Here is a 20,266-nt window from a genome sequence, read left to right as displayed (position 1 = left end):
GAGGCCATAGCAGTGAGAGGCCCGTGTAACGCAAAAAAATCAAAATAAAGTCTTAATAAGATTTTAACTCAGGAATTCCCTGGCAGTACATTGGTTAGGACTCCACCCTTTCACTGCTGAGGGCCCATGTTCAATCCCTGGTCGGGGAAATAAGATTCCACAAGCCATGTGGTATGGCCAAAAAAAAAAAAACCTCACATAATATTTGGTCTAGTGAACCTCCTCATGACTATTCAAAATGATCATTTATTTATTTGCTCAACAAACATTAACTGTGCCCACACTGTGCCAGGCACTGTTCCAAGTCCGTGGGGATACACTGGTAAACATGACAGAAGTGGCCTACAGAGTTTAGTAAGAACTAAAACGGTAATATTAAAATGAAGTGGGGGACTTCCCTGGTGGTGCAATGGTTAAGAATCCACCTGCCAATGCAGGGGACACGGGTTTGAGCCCTGGTGCACGCAGCAATGAAGACCCAACGCAGCCAAAAATAAATAAATAAGTTTTTTTTTTTAATGAAGTGATATGTAATAAGGAAGAACCTTTGTATTCTATTACAAGTTAATCACTAAAGGGATGTTTCCTGTATGTTTAAATTATACATAATGGCCCATCTCTGGGAACCCTGCCTCCCAGGTAATGAGCGTTAAGCTAAAATACCTTTGTTCAGCTCACAGGAAACATCCTGACCAGAACCCACTAGTGAATGGCTGCAAGAAGGAAAAAATGAACACGTCCCCTCCAGAGTCTGGCTGGAACCAGGACTTTACCCCTTCCCCTTTAGTGTAAAAGAAGCTTGAATTCTAACTTGGGGAAGGTGGCTCTTCGGGACATTAGTCCATCATCTTCTTGGTCTTCTGGCTTCTGGAATAAAGTTGCTATTCCTTGCCCCAACGCTTCATCTCTTGATTGATTGGCCTGTCGTGCAGCAAGCAGTACAGGCTAGGACTCGGTAACAGGCCAGAAGATGTATCTGATGTGCACACCCACACTCCAATTCAGCACAGCAGGGACTAGGTAACTAGATTAGCCAGCAAAAGACAGATGCTCCTTGATTTCACTGGCAGATTACCTGTCCACCACATTTTACTTGCCCTTCTGAAGAGGGTGACACCTATAAACATTGCTAAAGTTTTAAATAGGGACAACTTGATATATTTCCTAATTAATGTTCCTATTCTTTCTCTTACAACAAATTATTTTCAATGTTTTTCTGAGATGTTTTCCATTGCACCTTTAAACAAGAGTAATGCCTTCACAAGAATTTCAGCTTTACAGAAATTGAGTGCCTAAGATCTGCTCGGTTAACAATAACAGAAATCAACTTGAGCTAGCTTAATTGAAAGGGAAATTTTATTCTAACCTTACAGGGGTAGTTCATAAAACCCAGGGGCACGTGGGCAGCCATGCTTCAGAAGGGTCTAGAGCAAAGACCCAGGAAGCCATTGGGGACTTCTCCACTTCTCCTAATTTCTCTTAGTACACCTGTCTCTTCTCTCTCTTCAGATGGTCTTTCTCTGGGTGATTTGCCTCTGCTTGAGTTTTCACCAACTCAGTTCAGGCCATAAAGGAAAATTTACTGCTGTCTCTGAATCCCAGCACCAAATTTCTGGGAGTGAGACTCTAATTGGCTAAGTTTAGGTTTACCTTGTTCTAATCAACTGCAACAGGGCTTGGTATCCATAACACAAATATGGCTGCCAGGGTCCCGTCACTAGGAGAAGCATGGTGAGCTGGGAGATCATCAGAAAGGTATCTGCAGTACCAGGAAAATGTGACTCCACAGCCACCTAGCACTGAGAAATTTCTTTCAAGATTCAGTACCTTACAAGTTACTGTGCTAGAAAGGAATAGAAAGAAAAGGAAGAATATGTTTAACAGTTAAACCCAACATCCCTTTCCATTTAAATTTTACATTACATGAGAGCAGTGGTTCTCAAACCTTGTGATCTCAAGGCCCCTTTACAATCTCAAAAGTTATTGATGACCCCAATAAGCTTTCCTTTATGTGGGTTATATCTATTGATATTTACCATATAAACATTAAAACTGGAAATTTTTTAAATATTTATTTTAAAATAAAAATAAGCCCATTAAATGTTAACATAAATATATATATATGCAAGATAATTACATTTTCCAAAACAAAAAATTTTTCGGTGAGAAGAGCGGCATTGTTTTTATCTTTTTATAAATCTCCTTTAATGTCTAGCTTTATGGACTGCAAATACATTCTCACATCTCCTGCTTTCAATCTGTTGTGATATCACACATCACATGCCCTCTGGAAAAATCCACTGTACACTCCTGAGAGAATGAAAAAAAAAAACAAAAGAAACAAACAAATAAAGTCTTAGTCTTATTATAAAAACAAGTTTGATCACACATACCCCTGAAAATGTCTCAAGGACCTCCAGGGGTCTCCAGACCATACCTTGAACTACTGCACTACAGATTACCTACCATCTGCATGTAAGTGAACATCTAAATTAAACAAAGCGATTTGGCTCATAGGAGTGACTTTTTTCTATCTCCATATAAACCGACTCATCCAATAGGACTCCCTACAGGAATCATATTATCCTGACTAATTTGATGAATCCACAAGTCAATTGAATTTGATAAATTTCATTGATAAATAAATAGTAGGAAATGACAGTTACTGAAAAGAGCTTTGCAGAAGAGCAGCCCTAGAATTAAAACCTGAGTACTCTACATATTAGCTGTCTGATATCAGGTAAATTCTTCAAACCTCAGTGTCCCCATTTTTAAATAGGCATAATAACGATAGTTACTCTTGAGGTATGGAGACTGAATGAGATAGTAAAGTGCTTGACCTAATACACAACGAATTGTGAGTATTCAGTATATTAGCTGTTTTTTATTACTTTTTGTTATGTGGCATATCTATGCCCACAGCTATTAAAAATGAATCTTTCTTTATACTTGGAGAATTAGTCCTAAAAGTGAGGACTTACATCTTGTTTCCTAGATGTCTCTACACCACAGGAAAAAATGCCAAATAGCTACATCACGAAGATGGCTATTGGGCACACAGTCATTCTGGAGGAAATGAGGTTACCTTCCATCCACACAGCTGGCTTAGAAAGTGATGGTCTCACTGAGATATTCTGGGAAATGCTTTCACATGGGCTGGGAAAATTAAAATATATTTGAATCTGGTTAGCATACTACTGGTTCTACTCCCAGACTTTTATTTTATACCTTGATTCAAATGATTTGTCTCTCGGAGCCTTACAGAAGTTTCTCTTTTGGTTAATAGAAAAAGGTGCGGGTTAGTGCTTTCTGGTTGGTTACTTGCAAATCCAATTCCATTCTATCTAAACTTCACCTTCTACAAATGAACCTATTTACAAAACAGAAATAGAGTCACAGATGTAGAAAACAAATTTATGGTTACCAAGGGGGAAGCGGGGGAGGGATAAATTGGGAGATTGGGATTGACATGTACACACTACGATATATGAAATAGATGGCTAATAAGGACCTACTGTACAGCACAGGGAACGCTACTCAATACTCTGTAATGTCCTATATGGGAATAGAATCTAAAAAAGAGTGTATACGTGTATATGTATAACTGATTCACTTTGCTGTACAGCAGAAACTAACACAACATTGTAAACTAACTATACACCAATAAAAATTAGTTTTAAGAAATAAATCAGTAAAAGTCATCTTCATCTGTTCCAAATCGACAGAAAATGAGGAAATGAGGAAGTGGGGGGTTAACCACTTGCTTATGGGGTCATCACCACCCATATAAAATAAGTAGTTAAGGAAATGGGAGCCAGATCACTGCTCTCTGGCTTCCCCTAAGCTTTCTTCAACCTCATTTAATAACTTTTGTTGAAGACACAAATTTCCTAAGTAATTTTCTTTACCCAATGCCAGTATATTTTTATAAAATGAAACAGGAAAATATTTCCTTGGAGCACCTGCTGAGTGGCCAAAGACAACAGACATTTTTTATGAGACAGTACATTTGCACAGGAAAGAAACGAAGAGAATAAGACATCATCCTACGTAGCCATGAATAAGTTTCCTCCAGGTCTTACTCCTACTCTCCTGCCAAACTACTGACCCAGAGTCTGGGACCCAATATGCCATAATATAGAGCCAGGAAATAACTCAGTTACTTGGCAAGTATAATTACTTGATTCGGAGAATATCCTTTTCTCCAGTTTCTTTTACACTAAAGCACTTTCCCATGAGATTCATAAGGAAACCTTTAGATTCCTCTTTACTCTAAAATCGCCCAAAACAAACAACTAAAATCCAGCACCTTCGGTTTAATTTTAATGAGGGAAGGCAACAAAACATTAATCCAGGATGACATAAACCAGAACAACATTTTTATAAAAGTTTTAATCAGCAGCATAACAAAGCACACACTGATAAGTTATGAAGATTTCATGTTTGGATCAAATAACAAAATGTTTATTTATATGATTTTTTTAGCTTTTCTAAAGCTAAAAGACTCACGTTTTTGTTAGATGCTTTTCATAATTTACAGTACACTTCTTCCAGTTTCTCCTGGGTTGGTGGTTTGGCAGGACATAGTGACAGTAGCACCTGTATAAAATTTTTTTTTTTTACATCTTTATTGGAGTATAATTGCTTTACAATGGTGTGTTAGTTTCTGCTTTATAACAAAGTGAATCAACTATACATATACATATGTTCCCATATCTCTGTATAAAATTTTTTAGTGGTCACATAATACCATGTCTATCCCCTTGCTTCCTTACTTATGTAAATGTATTGCCTCTTGTAAAAGATATTTGTTATCTCAGGCCACCTAGCACATGCTTCAAGACAATACTTTGCTGTTTCATTGTATGAGAAAATAGTGGTGGGAGTTTCCTTGCAGTCCAGTGGTTAGGACTTGGCATTTTCACTGTTGTGGCCCAGGTTCAATCCCTGGTCGGGGAACTAAGATCCCACAAGCCACGTGGTATGGCCGAAAAAAAAAAGAAAAAAAATTAAATAACATGTATTTGATTTCTCAAAAATATTATTTACATATATTTTATTTCCTTTTTTTTTTGCGGTATGCGGGCCTCTCACTGTTGTGGCCTCTCCCGTTGCGGAGCACAGGCTCCGGACGCGCAGGCTCAGCAGCCATGGCTCACGGGCCTAGCCGCTCCGCGGCATGTGGGATCTTCCCGCACCGGGGCACGAACCCGTGTTCCTTGCATCGGCAGACGGACTCTCAACCACTGCACCACCAGGGAAGCCCTATTTTATTTCTTAATAAACTTTATCATATATAGTAATATTTTATTTTTAAAAATGGTAATCATTCCAAAAATTGGGGGCAGTTAATATTCAAGCTTGTATACAATACAATAAATGTCTCATATTAATAGAAAATGTGTTGGAGGAGAGGCTAATCAGGAACTAAAAGCAAGGGGTACAATTGCCCACAAATCCTTGTCTCCTGGGCAAGTTTAACCATGGAAAATACCAGGGCTCTGCTCATTTCATATCTCATAAAATACAGGAGAAGACTGGGAGCCTTAGCACTTCAGGATTCATTGCTGAGCAGAGCCATTAAGGATTTCAGCATTTTCTTTATCTGTGTCACAGAAATAGTATTAACTCTAATGTTCCATGTGGACCTGAGTACTCACCAGTCAAATGAAATTATAGATCAAAGCATTAGAATTTTTGCAGAATGATGTTAAATAGTATGCAGAAAGCTAGAATGAGATTTTTTTTAATGAACATTTATTTTTGCCCCAAAAATAAAGACAAGGAGAATCTTTCCAAGATCATGCCCTAAAGTAATCTAAAGTAATGAAATTTCTCTACTTTTTTAGACCCAACTCTACTCGTTTACCATTATTTTCCACAAAAATTAAAATCTATTTCAGCACCCATATTTTGTATAAATTAATATAAGGAGAATTCTGAAGGATGAAGTTTAGAAGTGAGCAAAATAAAGAGTTTTTCATTTTTCCATGGAAAGAGAAAAAAATCACTCGAAAAAGATTCTTGAAATTTTTCCATTATTCTAAAGCTCCTTGTTTGTGGAAACTATCCAATTTTCCAAAGAAAACATTATCCTTAGATCTTTGTACTAGAGCATATTTATTGTTATGATTTAAAAGTTACTGTACTTTTATTATTACTATTAACTATCTTTTTTAACACTGGAATCATTTCTGATGCCAAAGAAGATATTTTTTATCAGCAGGTTTACCATATTAATTTAATAAAACAAATAAGAAATCAAGCCATAAGATCATTAGGCAAGAACAGACAACAAGATTCCATTTCTAGTAATGGCTGAGTAGCTCATATTAGACCAATCCTCTCAAAGTGACAATTATAAACTCTGGACAAAACACACAAAAAACAATCTCTGAAGCCATTTGAGAGCAGCCAAAAGCAAGCAAAAAACTGGTGGCCAACATTTAGAGGGAACGCTTGGCACTTGGATAATTGCCCATCTTTTATGTCCTTTTGCCTGAGGGCAGTCCACAATTCATGCCACTAGGAAGTGACTAAAACTTGAGTAGAAACCTCACTGGCTCAGTAATCAGAAGACAACATTCAGGGCAATAGCAGCTGGAAAGTGGAGGGGAAAATACTGGAAAGAAGAGAGCCACAGACGGGAAGCCCCAAATTCTACATATAAACTCTGGCCAAATCTTTGGCCAACCCTAAACTAAGCATATGTTGTGCCAATACCAAGAAGCCCAGCTAAGGCTAAAAGAACTAAACAGAAATTTCAATTGCTACATAACACAGGGGAATTTAGAATTTGAGATAGGCCAGGTTAATTGCCTGCTAAAACAAAGCAATACTCTTCAGAGTAACCTAAGAGAATCCAGGGTCTCTACAATATACTATTCACAATATGCATGATATAATCTAAAATTACTAGACATAAGGAGAGACAAGAAAATATGACTCATATACAAGAGAAATGACAGTCAAGGGAGACCAACTCTAAGATGATTTAAATTTAGAAATAACAAATAGGGTTTTAAAAGAGCCATTACAATTATGCTCAAATATATGAAGGAAATATACTCATAATGAATGAACACACCGAAAATCACCAGAGAGAAACGGAAATTATAAAAGAATCAAATGAAAATACTGGAATGAAAAATATATAATACCTGAAATAAAAAATTCATTAGATGGGCATAACAGTGGATTGGAAATAACAAAAGAGTCAGTCAATGTGAAGTTAGATCAAGAGAATTATCCGATTGAAGAACAGAGAGAAAAAATTTGAAACACATAAAGAAAGCTTCAGAGACTTGTGAGAAAATAGGAAATAATAGTACATAATAATATAACATGTAATTATAGTCACAGATGAGAGAAAATACAGAGAAGGGGACAAGAAAAGCTTTTGAAAAAAATGATGCAAAAAATTTCCAGATTCGGTAAAGAATATACATTTACAGATTCAAGAATCTCAGTGAACCCCAAGCAGAATAAATAAAAACTATACCTATGTACATCTTAGTCAAAATGCTGGAACCCAAAGATAAAAAGAAAATCTTGAAAGTATCAGAGAAAAACAACACAAAATTATATATAGGGAAATAATGATACAGACCATAGCTGATTTCTCATTGGGGGAAAAAGACAAAAAATGGAACAATATCTTTAAACTGAAGAGGGAAAGAAGGAAAGAGGGGAGGGAGGGAGGGAGAGAGACAAGGAAAGAAAGGAAGGAGGGAGAGAGGGAGGGGGGAGGGAAGGAAGGAGGGAAGGCAGGAAGGAAGGAAGGGAGGGTGGGAGGGAGGAAAGTAGGACTAGGATTCTTTATCGAGTGAAAATCCCGTTTCAAACTGAAGGAAAAGTAAAGGTATTTTTGTATAAATGAAAACTAAGAATGTTTGTTGTCAGCACTTACAAGAAATACTTAAGGGCTTCCCTGGTGGCGCAGTGGTTGAGAGTCCGCCTGCCGATGCAGGGGACACGGGTTCGTGCCCCGGTCCGGGAAGATCCCACATGCCACGGAGCAGCTGGGCCCGTGAGCTATGGCTGCTGAGCCTGCGCGTCCGGAGCCTGTGCTCCGCAACGGGAGAGGCCACAGCAGTGAGAGGCCCGCGTACCGCAAAAAAAAAAAAGAAAAAAAGAAAAAAAAGATAAATATGTGGGTAAATATAAAAAACAATCTTTCTGCTCTTTTCCTTAAAATACATCTTACTGTTAAAGGTAAAAATTATAGCATTGTATTGTGGGGTTTATTTCACATGGTTATGTGATATGTATGACACCTGGAAGCATAAAGGAAGTAAGTGCAGATAATCAGGCCAAGTGGAAATTTACTGACAGCCTTTTCTTTTTTTCAGTGTACAACTTACATTCAGTAAAGTGCACAAATCTAAGTGTAGAGTTGGATGATTTTTTTATTTTATTTTATTGAAGTATAGTTGATTTACAATGTTGTGTTCATTTCTACTGTAGCAGATGGATGAATTTTTACATAAGCATTCACCCAGGTAACCACCACCAAGATCAAGATTGAAAACATTCCGGCCCCCCCAGAAGTTTCCCTCACGTCCCCTCCCATATGATGTCACTCTTCTCGCCTCTATCATCCCAGAATAGCTGAACCTGTCCTGACAACTATTTTCCCCCATGTTTACTTTTCCTACCTCTTAGTCCTCTATCCTCCACTTGTGATCTTTAAGGCTGTATTGATTAGCACCCCTGTCAAAGGCTCATTCGAGGGAGATGTGTATCTATTCCTCAATGCTAGAAGAATAGACAAATTAATTTCTGAAACAGGAGGCATGAGGCTGAAAAAGACAAAAGGGCGTGGAAAGAGGAGAGGAAGGAGGATATTTTCTTGAACATGCCGACCTAGCAACTCCATGGAATGAAAACAAACATGACTTCTTTTCCATGAAAACTCCACTTTCCCTCACAAGCCTGTAAACAGCCGCAGAGACCGCCTAGGATGATCTCGAAGGACTTCCCGTTCCAATTTTCTCTGATTTTACAGCCTCTGCAAGTGGGCTTCAGAGTTCTTCCCCAGAGCAGTTCCAGCCGGGCTGAGTGCCCAAGGCAGCCAAGGGCACCCTGGCTCCAAGTCCCAAAACTTGTTAATGATGATGCTGTTGGCCTTGAGTGCAGGCTTGCTGATTAGGAGGCGGTAGGCAGGGAATGCAGCGAGCTCTGAAGATAAGTGAATTCATTACCGCAGGGTGTGCGGTGACGCTCACATCAAAAGCCAACATCACGTTTGGTAGCACAGGGAGATCATCTCGGTGCTTTGTGACCACCTAGAGGGGTGGGATAGGGAGGGTTGGAGGGAGACGCAAGAGGGAGGGGATATGGGATATGTGTATACATACAGCTGATGCACTTTGTTATACAGCACAAACTAACACAAAAGTATAAAGCAATTATACTCCAATAAAGATGTTAAAAAAAAAAAAAGCCAACAGCACGAAGGGGTCTTTGATCTCTAGTTCAGTACCCTTTCAAGTTGTTCCCTTTCTCCTGCCCAGAAAGTTCTTACTTCTTTTCCCCTTGGTTTCTGGGGAGAATTCTAATAAGAGTGACCTCCAGCCCCATGTACCCACACAGTGCTGAGCACATGGGGGCTTGGAACACCAGCCTGAATCCACAGCCAGCTCCCTGCATGGCAGCATGGCCAAAGCCTCCAGTCCCCAGCCACACAAAATAAGAGCACAGCTTTCCTTTTAAGAGCAGCTCATGCACCAGGAGACCTGTACAAGATTGCTCTCAGCAGCATTGCTGATATGAGCCTAAACTAGAAAGAGCTCAAACAGCCAGCAACAACAGAATGATTACATTGTTTTGTGTCCTAACAACGGAATACTATACAGCCAGGAAAACGGCCAAACCACAGCTCCAGGGAATCACATGGACACCTCTCACAGACATAATATTGGGTGAAAGAAACCAGCAGGAAAATAATAATGCTGTATAATCCCATTTGTATAAATTGTAAAGCATGCAAGACTCGATTATAGTGTTTCTAGATGAATAGTTAGGTGGCAAAAGCATAAAGAGAAGCAAGGAAACAATTGGCATTAAAACCAGGGAGGAATGGGGATTCCCTGGTGGTCCAGTGGTTAGGACTCTGAACCTTCACTGCCGAGGGCCCAAGTTCCATCTCTGGTCGGGAAACTAAGATCCCACAAGCCGTGTGGAAAAAAAAAAAAAATCCCAGCTCCTGCTGGCTGTTAAAAAAGAGAAAACAGGGAAGAGGAAGGAGTGTGGCTGAGCAGGGGGGCTGTGTTTCTGGGAGCTGGGAATGGTCTACTTCTTGATTCAGGTGACGGTTACCTAGGCGTTCCCTTCTTTATGTTGTACTTTTTTTTCCTCTCTAATCTTTTCAGTAACTGTATCACACAGTTTTAACAAAAGGGTTTCATATAGAAAAGCAAAGCTTGAGAAATGTAAGACTAGCTACAGGAACTGGAGTTTCAAAAAAAAGAAAAGAATTTCTGCTCAGCTTCTGCGATGCCTAATAAAGCTGCAAATCTAGCCCAAACCCGCAGGCTGTCAGATGCACGAAGTGTGAGCACAATGCAGGCGGTGGAGATGGATCCTTGGGTGAAAGTTTCACAGAAAAGAAATCTGTCCTTGGCCGCCCACCCTTCACCAGTGCAGCACCAGCCCCGGGTGCTCAGTGGCTCAGAGGGGCTGGGAGAGGTCCGCCTTTCACAGGGAGGCTGCCTGGCCCTGCGCCCTTTCACCTCTGCTGATGCCAGAAATCCTGACGGAACAACAGTCTCCTTGGTGCCCGAAGAGGAGGCTGTAGCACTGCCTGGAGATAAATCCCTTCAGAGTCTGTGCTTCCCATAGGGAAAGTGTTGCTTTCAGAGCCTCCGGGCCCTGCAGGGCAGAACGTGCCCCTCTCCTGCCCCATGCCAAGTGTGTGACAGCGGAGGGTTCCCAGCGTGTGACAGCGGGGGGTTCTTCCCAATTATCCTCAGGCTCCAGCTACGGCGTATACTTTCCATCGGATGGGATCACCCAGCTGAGCTTTGAGGCATCACAGACAGAATGAATCAGATGTGTTTGCTGGCAATCTGTATATCTTCTCTGGAGAAATGTCTATTTAGGTCTTCTGCCCATTTTTGGATTGGGTTGTTTGTTTTTTTGATATTGAGCTGCAAGAGCTGCTTGTGTATTTTGGAGATTAATCCTTTGTCAGTTGCTTCGTTTGCAAATATTTTCTCCCATTCTGAGGGTTGTCTTTTCGCCTTGTTTATGGTTTCCTTTGCTGTGCAAAAGCTTTTAAGTTTCATTAGGTCCCCACACATGAAAGGATGCTCAACATCACTGATCATTAGAGAAATGCAAATCAAAACTACAATGAGGTATTACCTCACACCGGTCAGAATGGCCATCATCAAAAAATCTACAAACAATAAATGCTTGGAGAGGGTGTGGAGAAAGGGGAACCCTCGTGCACTGTTGGTGGGAATGTAAATTGATACGGCCACTATGGCGAACAGTCTGGAGGTTCCTTAAAAAACTACAAATAGAACTACCATACAACCCAGCAATCCCACTACTGGGCATATACCCTGAGAAAACCATAATTCAAAAAGAGTCATGTACCACAATGTTCATTGCAGCACTATTTACAATAGCCAGGACATGGAAGCAACCTAAGTGTCCATCGACAGATGAATAGATAAAGAAGATGTGGCACATATACACAATGGAATATTACTCAGCCATAAAAAGAAACAAAATTGAGTTATTTGTAGTGAGATGGATGGACCTAGAGACTGTCATACAGAGTGAAGTAAGTCAGAAAGAGAAAAATAAATACCGTATGCTAACACATATATATGGAATCTAAAAAAAAAAAAATGGTTCTGAAGATTCTAGGGGGAGGACAGGAATAAGGACGCAGACATAGAGAATGGACTTGAGGACATGGGGATGGGGAAGGGGAAGCTGGGACGAAGTGAGAGAGTGGCATGGACATATACACACTACCAAACGTAAAATAGATAGCTAGTGGGAAGCAGCTGCATAGCACAGGGAGATCAGATCGGTGCTTTGTGACCACCTAGAGGGGTGGGATAGGGAGGGTGGGAGGGAGACTCAAGAAGGAAGAGATATGGAGATATATGTATATGTATAACTGATTCACTTTGTTACAAAGCAGAAACTAACACACCATTGTAAAGCAATTATACTTCAATAAAGATGTTAAAAAAAAAAAAAAAGACGAATCAGATGAAGGGCGCTGATCCCAAGAGCTGGGTTCTACGGCCCCTGCACCCGACTGGCCCCAAGCAGCTTTGACTTTCTGGCAAAGATGGGAGAGTCGGGTGTGTCCTCACCACTAGGTCAGGGATGTCGTCAGGTTGTGTGGGTAGACTACCTCTGTCCTCAGAGAAGCAAAAAAGTCCTTTCTGTTCTCTTTCATCCAGATTAGAGCCTCTGATCATGTTGTAACAGGAGAAGCAGAACAGGCTGTGATCCAGAGGGGTCTGCGCATAGACACAAGTGGCAAAGGCACAGCTATCCCATTGTACTTCTAGCTCTGCGTCTCTCGTGGCACCTTAACCCCCTCCCCCTCTATCTCGTGTTGTAATTATTTGTGGACTAACCACTTACCTTACCTACTCCATTACTGGGCTGCAGGCTCCAGAGGACACACCCCCATGCCTGGCACAGTGCCCTGTAGTCACTAGTCCCTCTAAATGTTTGCAGAATAGAAGAAAGAAGGTCAGCACACCTTAATCTCGAAACTATGCCAGTTATTATAGGAGATGCTTAATGTATGCTTCTCACAGCCAGTCTCTGAGGTCAGTGTTATTATCACCAGGTGACAGATTGAGGCTCAAAACTGTTAGAGGACTTGCCCGAGGTTCCTCAGCCAGCCAGAATCAGAGCTAGATATGAGTGTAAAGCTGTTGTTCTGCCAGGTCCCTGCTCTTCTCTCGCCATGAATGAGTGAACGAATGGGGTTGATGTCTACAAGACACTTGAGTCCCCCAAGTGCTACTAATGCCGCTTCCCAGCAATACTCGCCGGAGGTTCAGGGGGCTTTTTTAATCCGTTGGCAGTTCCTATTGGGAGTGGAATTAACCCAAAGACAATAGGGAAGTAGCCTTCACACTATTTCGTGAGCTACTCTCTCTGCCTGCATCACTAACAGGGCTAAGGTGAATGTCACTGCCTTACTTGTGTCTGCTCTGTCCTTAAGCATGACCATGCCCATGACGGTTAAGCAGACTCCTGAACTCACCCAGGCCTGCTCCTTGGGATGTCTGCCCCATCACCTACCTGCCAAAGCCTGCTCATCCTTCAAGACCCATGTCCTGCAGGAGAAGACAAGAAAATAGACCATGGGAATACAGTATAACAGGACGTTATGTTCATCTCGATGTGGTATAATTGAAGATCTGCGACGATGACATAATATTGTCCGAGAAATAGAACCCAACTGTGATTAAGTCTCCAGACCTAACTGCCAGTTGACAGGAATGCAGGGTTTAGAAGGACATGGTAAAACACTACAAGGGTGGAATTAGCCAAAACTAGATTATGGAAACAAAACAATTGAGCTGATTTCTTCAACAAATACACAGGATGGGGGATGGTGATGGAAACTTAAAAGAAACTTAGGGAACATATCAATGAAATGCAACTACAGACCTAACTTTAAAAATGAAAACTTTCCAAAGACATTTTTGAGATAACTGGAGAAAAAATAAACATGAAGCAGATATTAGATGACATTAGAGAATTATCGTTAATTTTGTTAGGTATGATAATAGTTTTGCAGTGACTTTTTTCCCGAAGTCCTTATCTTTTAAAGATAGATCCTGAAGTATTAGTGAATGAAATGATACAAAGTCTAAGACTGCCTTAAATTTCTCTGCCAGGAAAAATAACTGTGGGGAGAGATGAAACCAAAATGGAAACTGTTGATAACTGCTGAAGCAGGGAGGGATCGTTGTTACACTCCTCTCTACTCGTATGTATGTTTGAAATTTTTCATGGTAAAGTGTTAGATTTTTTAACACACAGATGGCATGCGAAGTACACTGGTGGATAAAGGCTGAGGGTACCTGGGGAGCAGAGAGGAAGGGTTCTAAACCAGCCTGAGGAGGTTGGGGACAGCTGGACAAAGGAGACAGGCCCTCCATTCTTGAGCTCTTCTGGCACGCACCATGCTGCCTTCTCATGAGATACAACCAATTCACCTCTGGAGAAAGAGATGCAAGCAAATCATCTCTGAGACCCCTGGACACAGCAGAGTAAGGCAAACAGCAGGTGTTAAATAAAAGCTTTTGAATGATTTACTTATAACCCTCCAAAGACCCCTTTGATGTTCCCATGAAAGCAGCAGTGGCAGCAAACACTGTATGTTGTGCTGGACCTGTAGGATACACAGAAGAGAAAACAGTCTCCACTCTCAAGGGAAGACAAGCCATTCACATAAAGAAACGACCTGCAAAAAGGAGCTCAATGTGCTAAGTGCTAAATGAATGGTATGACATGGCACCTCTGAGGATTTGTGTACAGAATGTCTCGCTAAGTTAGGGAAAGAATCCAGGCATGCGAGGATGAGGGCCATCAGTAGTGGCAGTGGTGGGAATATGAAGGAAGGAAGGGGTGGTTGTGGAAGAACTGATCCCACTGTGAGGAAGTGTGTAGACCAGAAGAGTGGTGGCCCCCAGGACACTTCCCCAGACCATCAAAGCTCATGTGGATTCTTTCATCATCACTTCCAGGGGCATGGTGAAGGGGGCGCTGAAGGGATCACATATTCACAGACAAAAGAGAGCCCTGTGAAGACTTTCGTTTTTGCCAATGCAAGGTGTGCAGAGAGCAGGGAGAGAGGGTGAACATGCATTACATGTTCCCTGGGTAATTTTACCCTCTCTCCCTCCTCCTCTACAGTGGGATCAGAATCCCCCAAATTCCCTTCCCCTCTGAATATCTCAAGAAAACCAAATGGAAAGATTCCATCTGAATATGCCTTAGGTTTTCTCTGCATGATCAAGACACGCCTCGCCAAGACTGAGAAGCGGCCCCTAGCCTGCCCTTCCTCGTGGCTGGGAGAAGCCACTCCAGGCTGATCGCCAGTGCCTTTCTGCTCTATCTTTAGTAGCTTCGAGGCAGCAGCTTTCCCAAAGCTGAGCTCCCTAATGCTTTGACACAACCTGGAAATGAGCAGGGAAACCTCAGGAATCACTCAGCAGCCCAGCAGGATGTAGGCCCAAAGATAAAATTAAGTCGATTTATAGAAAATTTTAAAAGGTCCTGTCTCTCGCACACCTGAGTCTGTGGGCCGAGATTTATGATCCCCACCTAAGGAATAGACCCTTTTCAAGTCAGCTTAAACAGAAAGGGGGGGGGTTACTGGAAGAACACATGGAAATGTAGAACTCTAAATTGGGCAGGGCCAGGCTTCAAAAGAGATTAAAACCAGGTCCAGAAGCCATCAGGAACCAAAGCATCATCTCTGTGTCCCTCTCTCCCCACCTCTCTTTCACTGTACTTCCATCTCTTCTCTCTCTCTCTCTTTTTAAAATTTTATTGGATTATAGTTGATTTACAATGTTGTGTTAGTTTCAGATGTACAGCAAAGTGATTCAGTTATACATATACATATATTCAGTCTTTTTCAGATTCTTTTCTCATATAGGTTATCACAGAATATTGAGTAGAGTTCCCTGTGCTATACAGTAGGTCCTCGTTGGTTATCTATTTTATATACGGTAGTGTGTGTATGTCAATCCCAACTCTCCTCTCTTGTTCTCTAAATACTAGCTTCCCCTATTCACTTGCACATACATGGGCCAAACATGGATGCCCAAGTCTGATTTGTTGCTGTTGTTGTTTTTCCAAAAGCAAACAAACAGACAATTTTAGTGACTACAATAATATTGTTTGACATTTTGCAAATCCCTTTAATGGTTTGCTTAATAGAAGATAGCTGAATTACTACTTCTGCGTTCAATCTGTTGTGTTAGGTTGTTTTGGTTGAAGTATATGAAGAAAATTCAGCCTCACAGAGACGTGTAGCTAAAAAAGAGTGGAGTATTTTAATGGACTTTTCAAATGATTGTGGATAACCTTTGATAACTATACCAAAACTCAACAAGTAGTAGTTTCTTAAAGTTTAGATGCAGTGTGGAATCTGAATTTATATCAATGAAATTTTCTTCCTGTTAAATTATAATCCATTCGTCTATCCACTTTGAATGAATCTCTTACTCATGTCTTTGTTATTTGAAAAATATGGGTTTACTGAGGTCTGCATATCTTCCAAATGTTGACACATTTCATGACAAAATATATTTAAAAATCACAATTGGTAATATCGCCACAGATCCCACCAGAATACTTTTAAGTATTGAAAAGCTGTCAAGCTCATGGTGTGGCAGTTACAAATTTTTTTTTTAATTTTAGTTTTCATTTGGGAGCTCAAATTTTACCATTGGCAAAAAATGCTGTTGGTTGTTTTCCTTGAAGTGACAGGAAAACTTCATTTATTTTTCAAGAAAATGTCTGCCAAATACCCAAGGCTAAGAAACCACAGTTTGTTCTTTCAAGTAAGAATAGTGCTCCTTAAAAAAAAATTATTTTTAATGTGTTTAGTTCACAGCTCAGACAATCACATAAGTGGTTTTCCTCTAGACAGCTGCCTACTTCGGCATGCGGTAGAAGTGCTATATGCAAACTTCCCATTTCATCACACAGAATATTGAAAAGATGTGTACTCCAGAGTCAAGAGTTAATGAAATTAATAATTTTTACTGCTTCATCAAGAACACTCTTAAGTGAAACTGGCTTTTGCTTTTCTTTTCTTCTTCTTTTACTGTGAGTGCATGATGGTAAAAAATACAGTGACTACAGGTGAGTGCCACTGCACTGCCCTGGTTCATGCTAAGATGCTAGCTTTTTTGCTTGTATACTATCAGCAAATAAAGAAAGAAAGAAAAGCACGGTAAAAAAGAAAAATAACCTCATAGCATCATTATGAAAATGGTTTTGACTTGGTAGACCCCATGAAAGGGTCTCAGGGACCACGCCCCAACAGAGATCCATGGACCATGCTTGGAGAACTGGTATCTAAACCATCCAAATTCAAGCAATTAACAAACTCCCTGGGTCCCAATACCCTATTCCAGGGACAGGAAATTTGGGTTAGGTGTCTGCTCCTAGCCCTCAGTGTGCCCAGGCACTTGCCCATGTGGCAAGTTGTCTACTTAGCAACATTTGTGGGACGAGAGAGTCTGAAAAGAGGTCTGGCAGAGCTGAGGTGCAGGAGAGGGTGAGGTTAAGAGCCCCATGAACTTAAAAAATGAGTTGGAACAGTGAGGGAATTCAGCAGGAATATGTCCTGGAACCTGACCAGATAACTTTTAACAACTGAAGTACATTCAGTGTTTTACAGATTCCAAAGTGGTTTCACATGCATTACCTCATTTAATCCTTCCAACAGCTTTGTGAGGTAAACGTTATTACTGCCGCTTTACAAATGAAGAAAGAGTAGCTTAGAGAGGTCAAGGGACTTGCACAGTCCTATAACAAAGAAGTGACAGAACCTAGGTCTTCAGACTTGAAGTAAAGGGCTCATTCACCCTCGGCCAGCTGCCTGCCATGTAGTTATACCCTAGGTGACCCGCAAGATGTGCTCAAGAGTTAAGGATTTGGGACAAGGATCCTGCACCTGGTGAGAGGGCAGGTGAAAGAAGAAAGACTTTGAGCTCCCTGCCTAGAACTTATAGTTAAGAAAAGGGAATGGAGGACTTCCCTGGTGGTGCAATGGTTAAGAATCTGCCTGCCAACGCAGGGGACCCGGGTTCGAGCCCTGGTCCAAGAAGATCCCACATGCCACAGAGCAACTAAGCCCGTGCGCCACAACTACTGAGCCCGCGTGCCTAGAGCCCGTGCTCCGCAACAAGAGAAACCACCGTAATGAGAAGCCCGCGCACTGCAACGAAGAGTAGCCCCCGCTGGCCGCAACTAGAGAAAGCCCGCGCGCAGAAACGAAGACCCAACACAGCCAAAAGTAAATTAATTAAAAATGAAAAAGAAAAGAGAATGGAGCCGGAGTCAAGGATTCCTAACTTTCTTGAACCCTGGACAGTTGTTGTGTGCTGTGAGGACCCTGTGGACTAACTCCCCCATCCATATGGGCTAAGTCCCCCAATATGGGCTGCGTCTCCCATATGGGGTGCTGTTGGCTACTCCATAAACTCTCACGGGAATGAGCCTGCTTTTTACATTGTGGTCACTGGCAGTGAAGTGCTTCTCCATGTGGGAAAAGAACACTGCTTTTGAAAAATAAAGTGTGAAAGGATGTATTACTTATTAACTATCTGATGTGAATTCCTGTGTTCAGACTAGGAATTAAAGTATAGACTTTGTTACATTATAAACATTTTTTTTCCCTACAGTCGACCAGCTGGAGGACCTTCCCCATGAGAAAGAAGCATCAGGTCTAAACAGAGAGCCATCCACTTAGGGAGTCTGGCTTTGATCATTTCCCTGACGCAATCCAGTTTCCTTTAACCTCTCTCACCCTGTATTAATCTTTAGGATGTTATTCCAAGGGGGCTGAGTCAAGAGAAAATGAAGATTAAAGCTATAAAGGAAACCAACATGGGAAGATCCGGGCTCAGTTTTAAAGCAAAGCCAGTGAGACATCACCATGGAGAGAAATTGATAACAGCCTCGAGACAGGGTATCCCAATATGCTAGTCACTAGCAACTTATGGATGTTGAGACTTGAGATGTGGCCAGTCTGAAATGAGATTATGTTGTACATGGAAGATACACATCAAATTTCAAAGACTTAGGACAAAAACAAGGCAAAAGAAAATCCCATGAATAGTTTTTATGTTGATTACATTTTGAAATGTTATATTTTGGATATATTGAGTTAAATAAAATATAGTATTCAAGCCAATTGCTCTTGGTTTTTTTAATTTTTTTTTAATGTGGCTGCTAGGTAATTTTAAATGATATATGTAGCTCGCATTATATTTCTGTTGACAATACTTGCCTGGAGAAGTCAACCCAACAGCTCTGCTAACCCCACTGCCTCTGGCTCCCCCTCGTTTTTATTTGAGCCATATCAGTTTGTTCTCTTTTTAATTTTTTCATTCCTTCTCAAATTCTAAAGATAAGAAATAATTTTGAAAGGCAACTCATTCCAATTTAGTTTGGGCAAGTTTTGATGATAAAAATTTAGAAGAAGGAGAAGGAAAGAATATAAAAACCCAAGGTCTCCTGGTTTATTAAGAAGGTAAAAAAAAAAAAATTCTGCCCATCTATTTCCTTTTCTCATTAAAGAGAAGATGCCCTCTCCGTGACAAATTGATGTCCCTTTTAAGGAAGAAAGAATAAATAATATAATAATGACAGATTAGTTCCTATTCGACAGTCACTTAACATGAGTCCCCTGAATTTGAGGTCTCCCACCACATATTAGCAGATGGCCCCAAAGCTGGAACAAATTACCATGTAAATTACCATAACAAATTAAATGCTATTACTTTGTGAAAACAAAGCTAAGTTCTGACCCAGAAGGTTAAAGTGCTGGGCGTAGGAGGGGAGGTAGAGAGTTGCTGTGAGTGTGACCACGCCAGCACACTTCAATATTTCAGAAAAGCTACAGGGTATTGGGGACGTCTGGCGGAATTCTGTGTCTTGCCTCTAGGCTTTTGACAAACATTTACTTCAGCAGAACACAAAGCAGCCTTGAAGTTCAGGATAAAAGTTAACAAAAGGACGAGGTCTTCTTTGGGCAACTTCAGCAGGAATATGAAGAAATGCACAGAAAAACAAAGGTTTGGGGGTGGGGAATGCAATACTTGCTGTCATTCGGTAGAGGATCTGATACTGCATTTCCTGGCTTCCCCACCGCCACAGAGATGACCTTCACCACAGCTCCCAGGAGTGACTCATTGCTCCCCACTGAACATCTCTCCACTAATCAGAGGCTTGTTAAACAAGCCCGCAGGTAGCCCATCAAACTCAGTAGTGAGGTGTGACTTCTCCCGCCTCCACTTCCCCTCCCATTGATTCACTCCCCGAGTGATTCTGGTGGCCTGGCTCTGCTATTGAGGTACTTTATTGAACAAAGTGGTATACAGGAAAACAAGAATCCAGGCAGGAGCACCAATCTTTAAAAACCAATCTTCACGGACTTGTTTCTATCCATCTTTCATCCATCTTACATCTCTCCTCCCTTTTTATTCTTCCCTTTGTGCCTGCTGGATTTGCTCAAGGTGTGTGA

General features: G+C 41.0%; 1 long non-coding RNA gene across 1 annotated transcript; it reads right to left on the bottom strand.

Moving 5' to 3' along the window:
• Positions 1-505: 505 nt before the first annotated feature.
• Positions 506-20,216, bottom strand: LOC141275999 (uncharacterized). Its single transcript, XR_012324742.1, has 3 exons — positions 7,910-20,216; positions 4,510-4,599; positions 506-2,310 (listed from the first exon to the last, which is right to left on the bottom strand). It is a non-coding gene; the product is annotated as an uncharacterized lncRNA (long non-coding RNA).
• Between the last annotated feature and the right edge of the window lie 50 nt (positions 20,217-20,266).

This window comes from Tursiops truncatus, chromosome 12 (assembly GCF_011762595.2).
Source record: "Tursiops truncatus isolate mTurTru1 chromosome 12, mTurTru1.mat.Y, whole genome shotgun sequence".
Lineage (NCBI taxonomy): Eukaryota > Metazoa > Chordata > Mammalia > Artiodactyla > Delphinidae > Tursiops > Tursiops truncatus.
The sequence above is the reverse complement of the archived record's forward strand: the minus strand, read 5'-3'. Positions and strand labels throughout refer to the sequence as shown.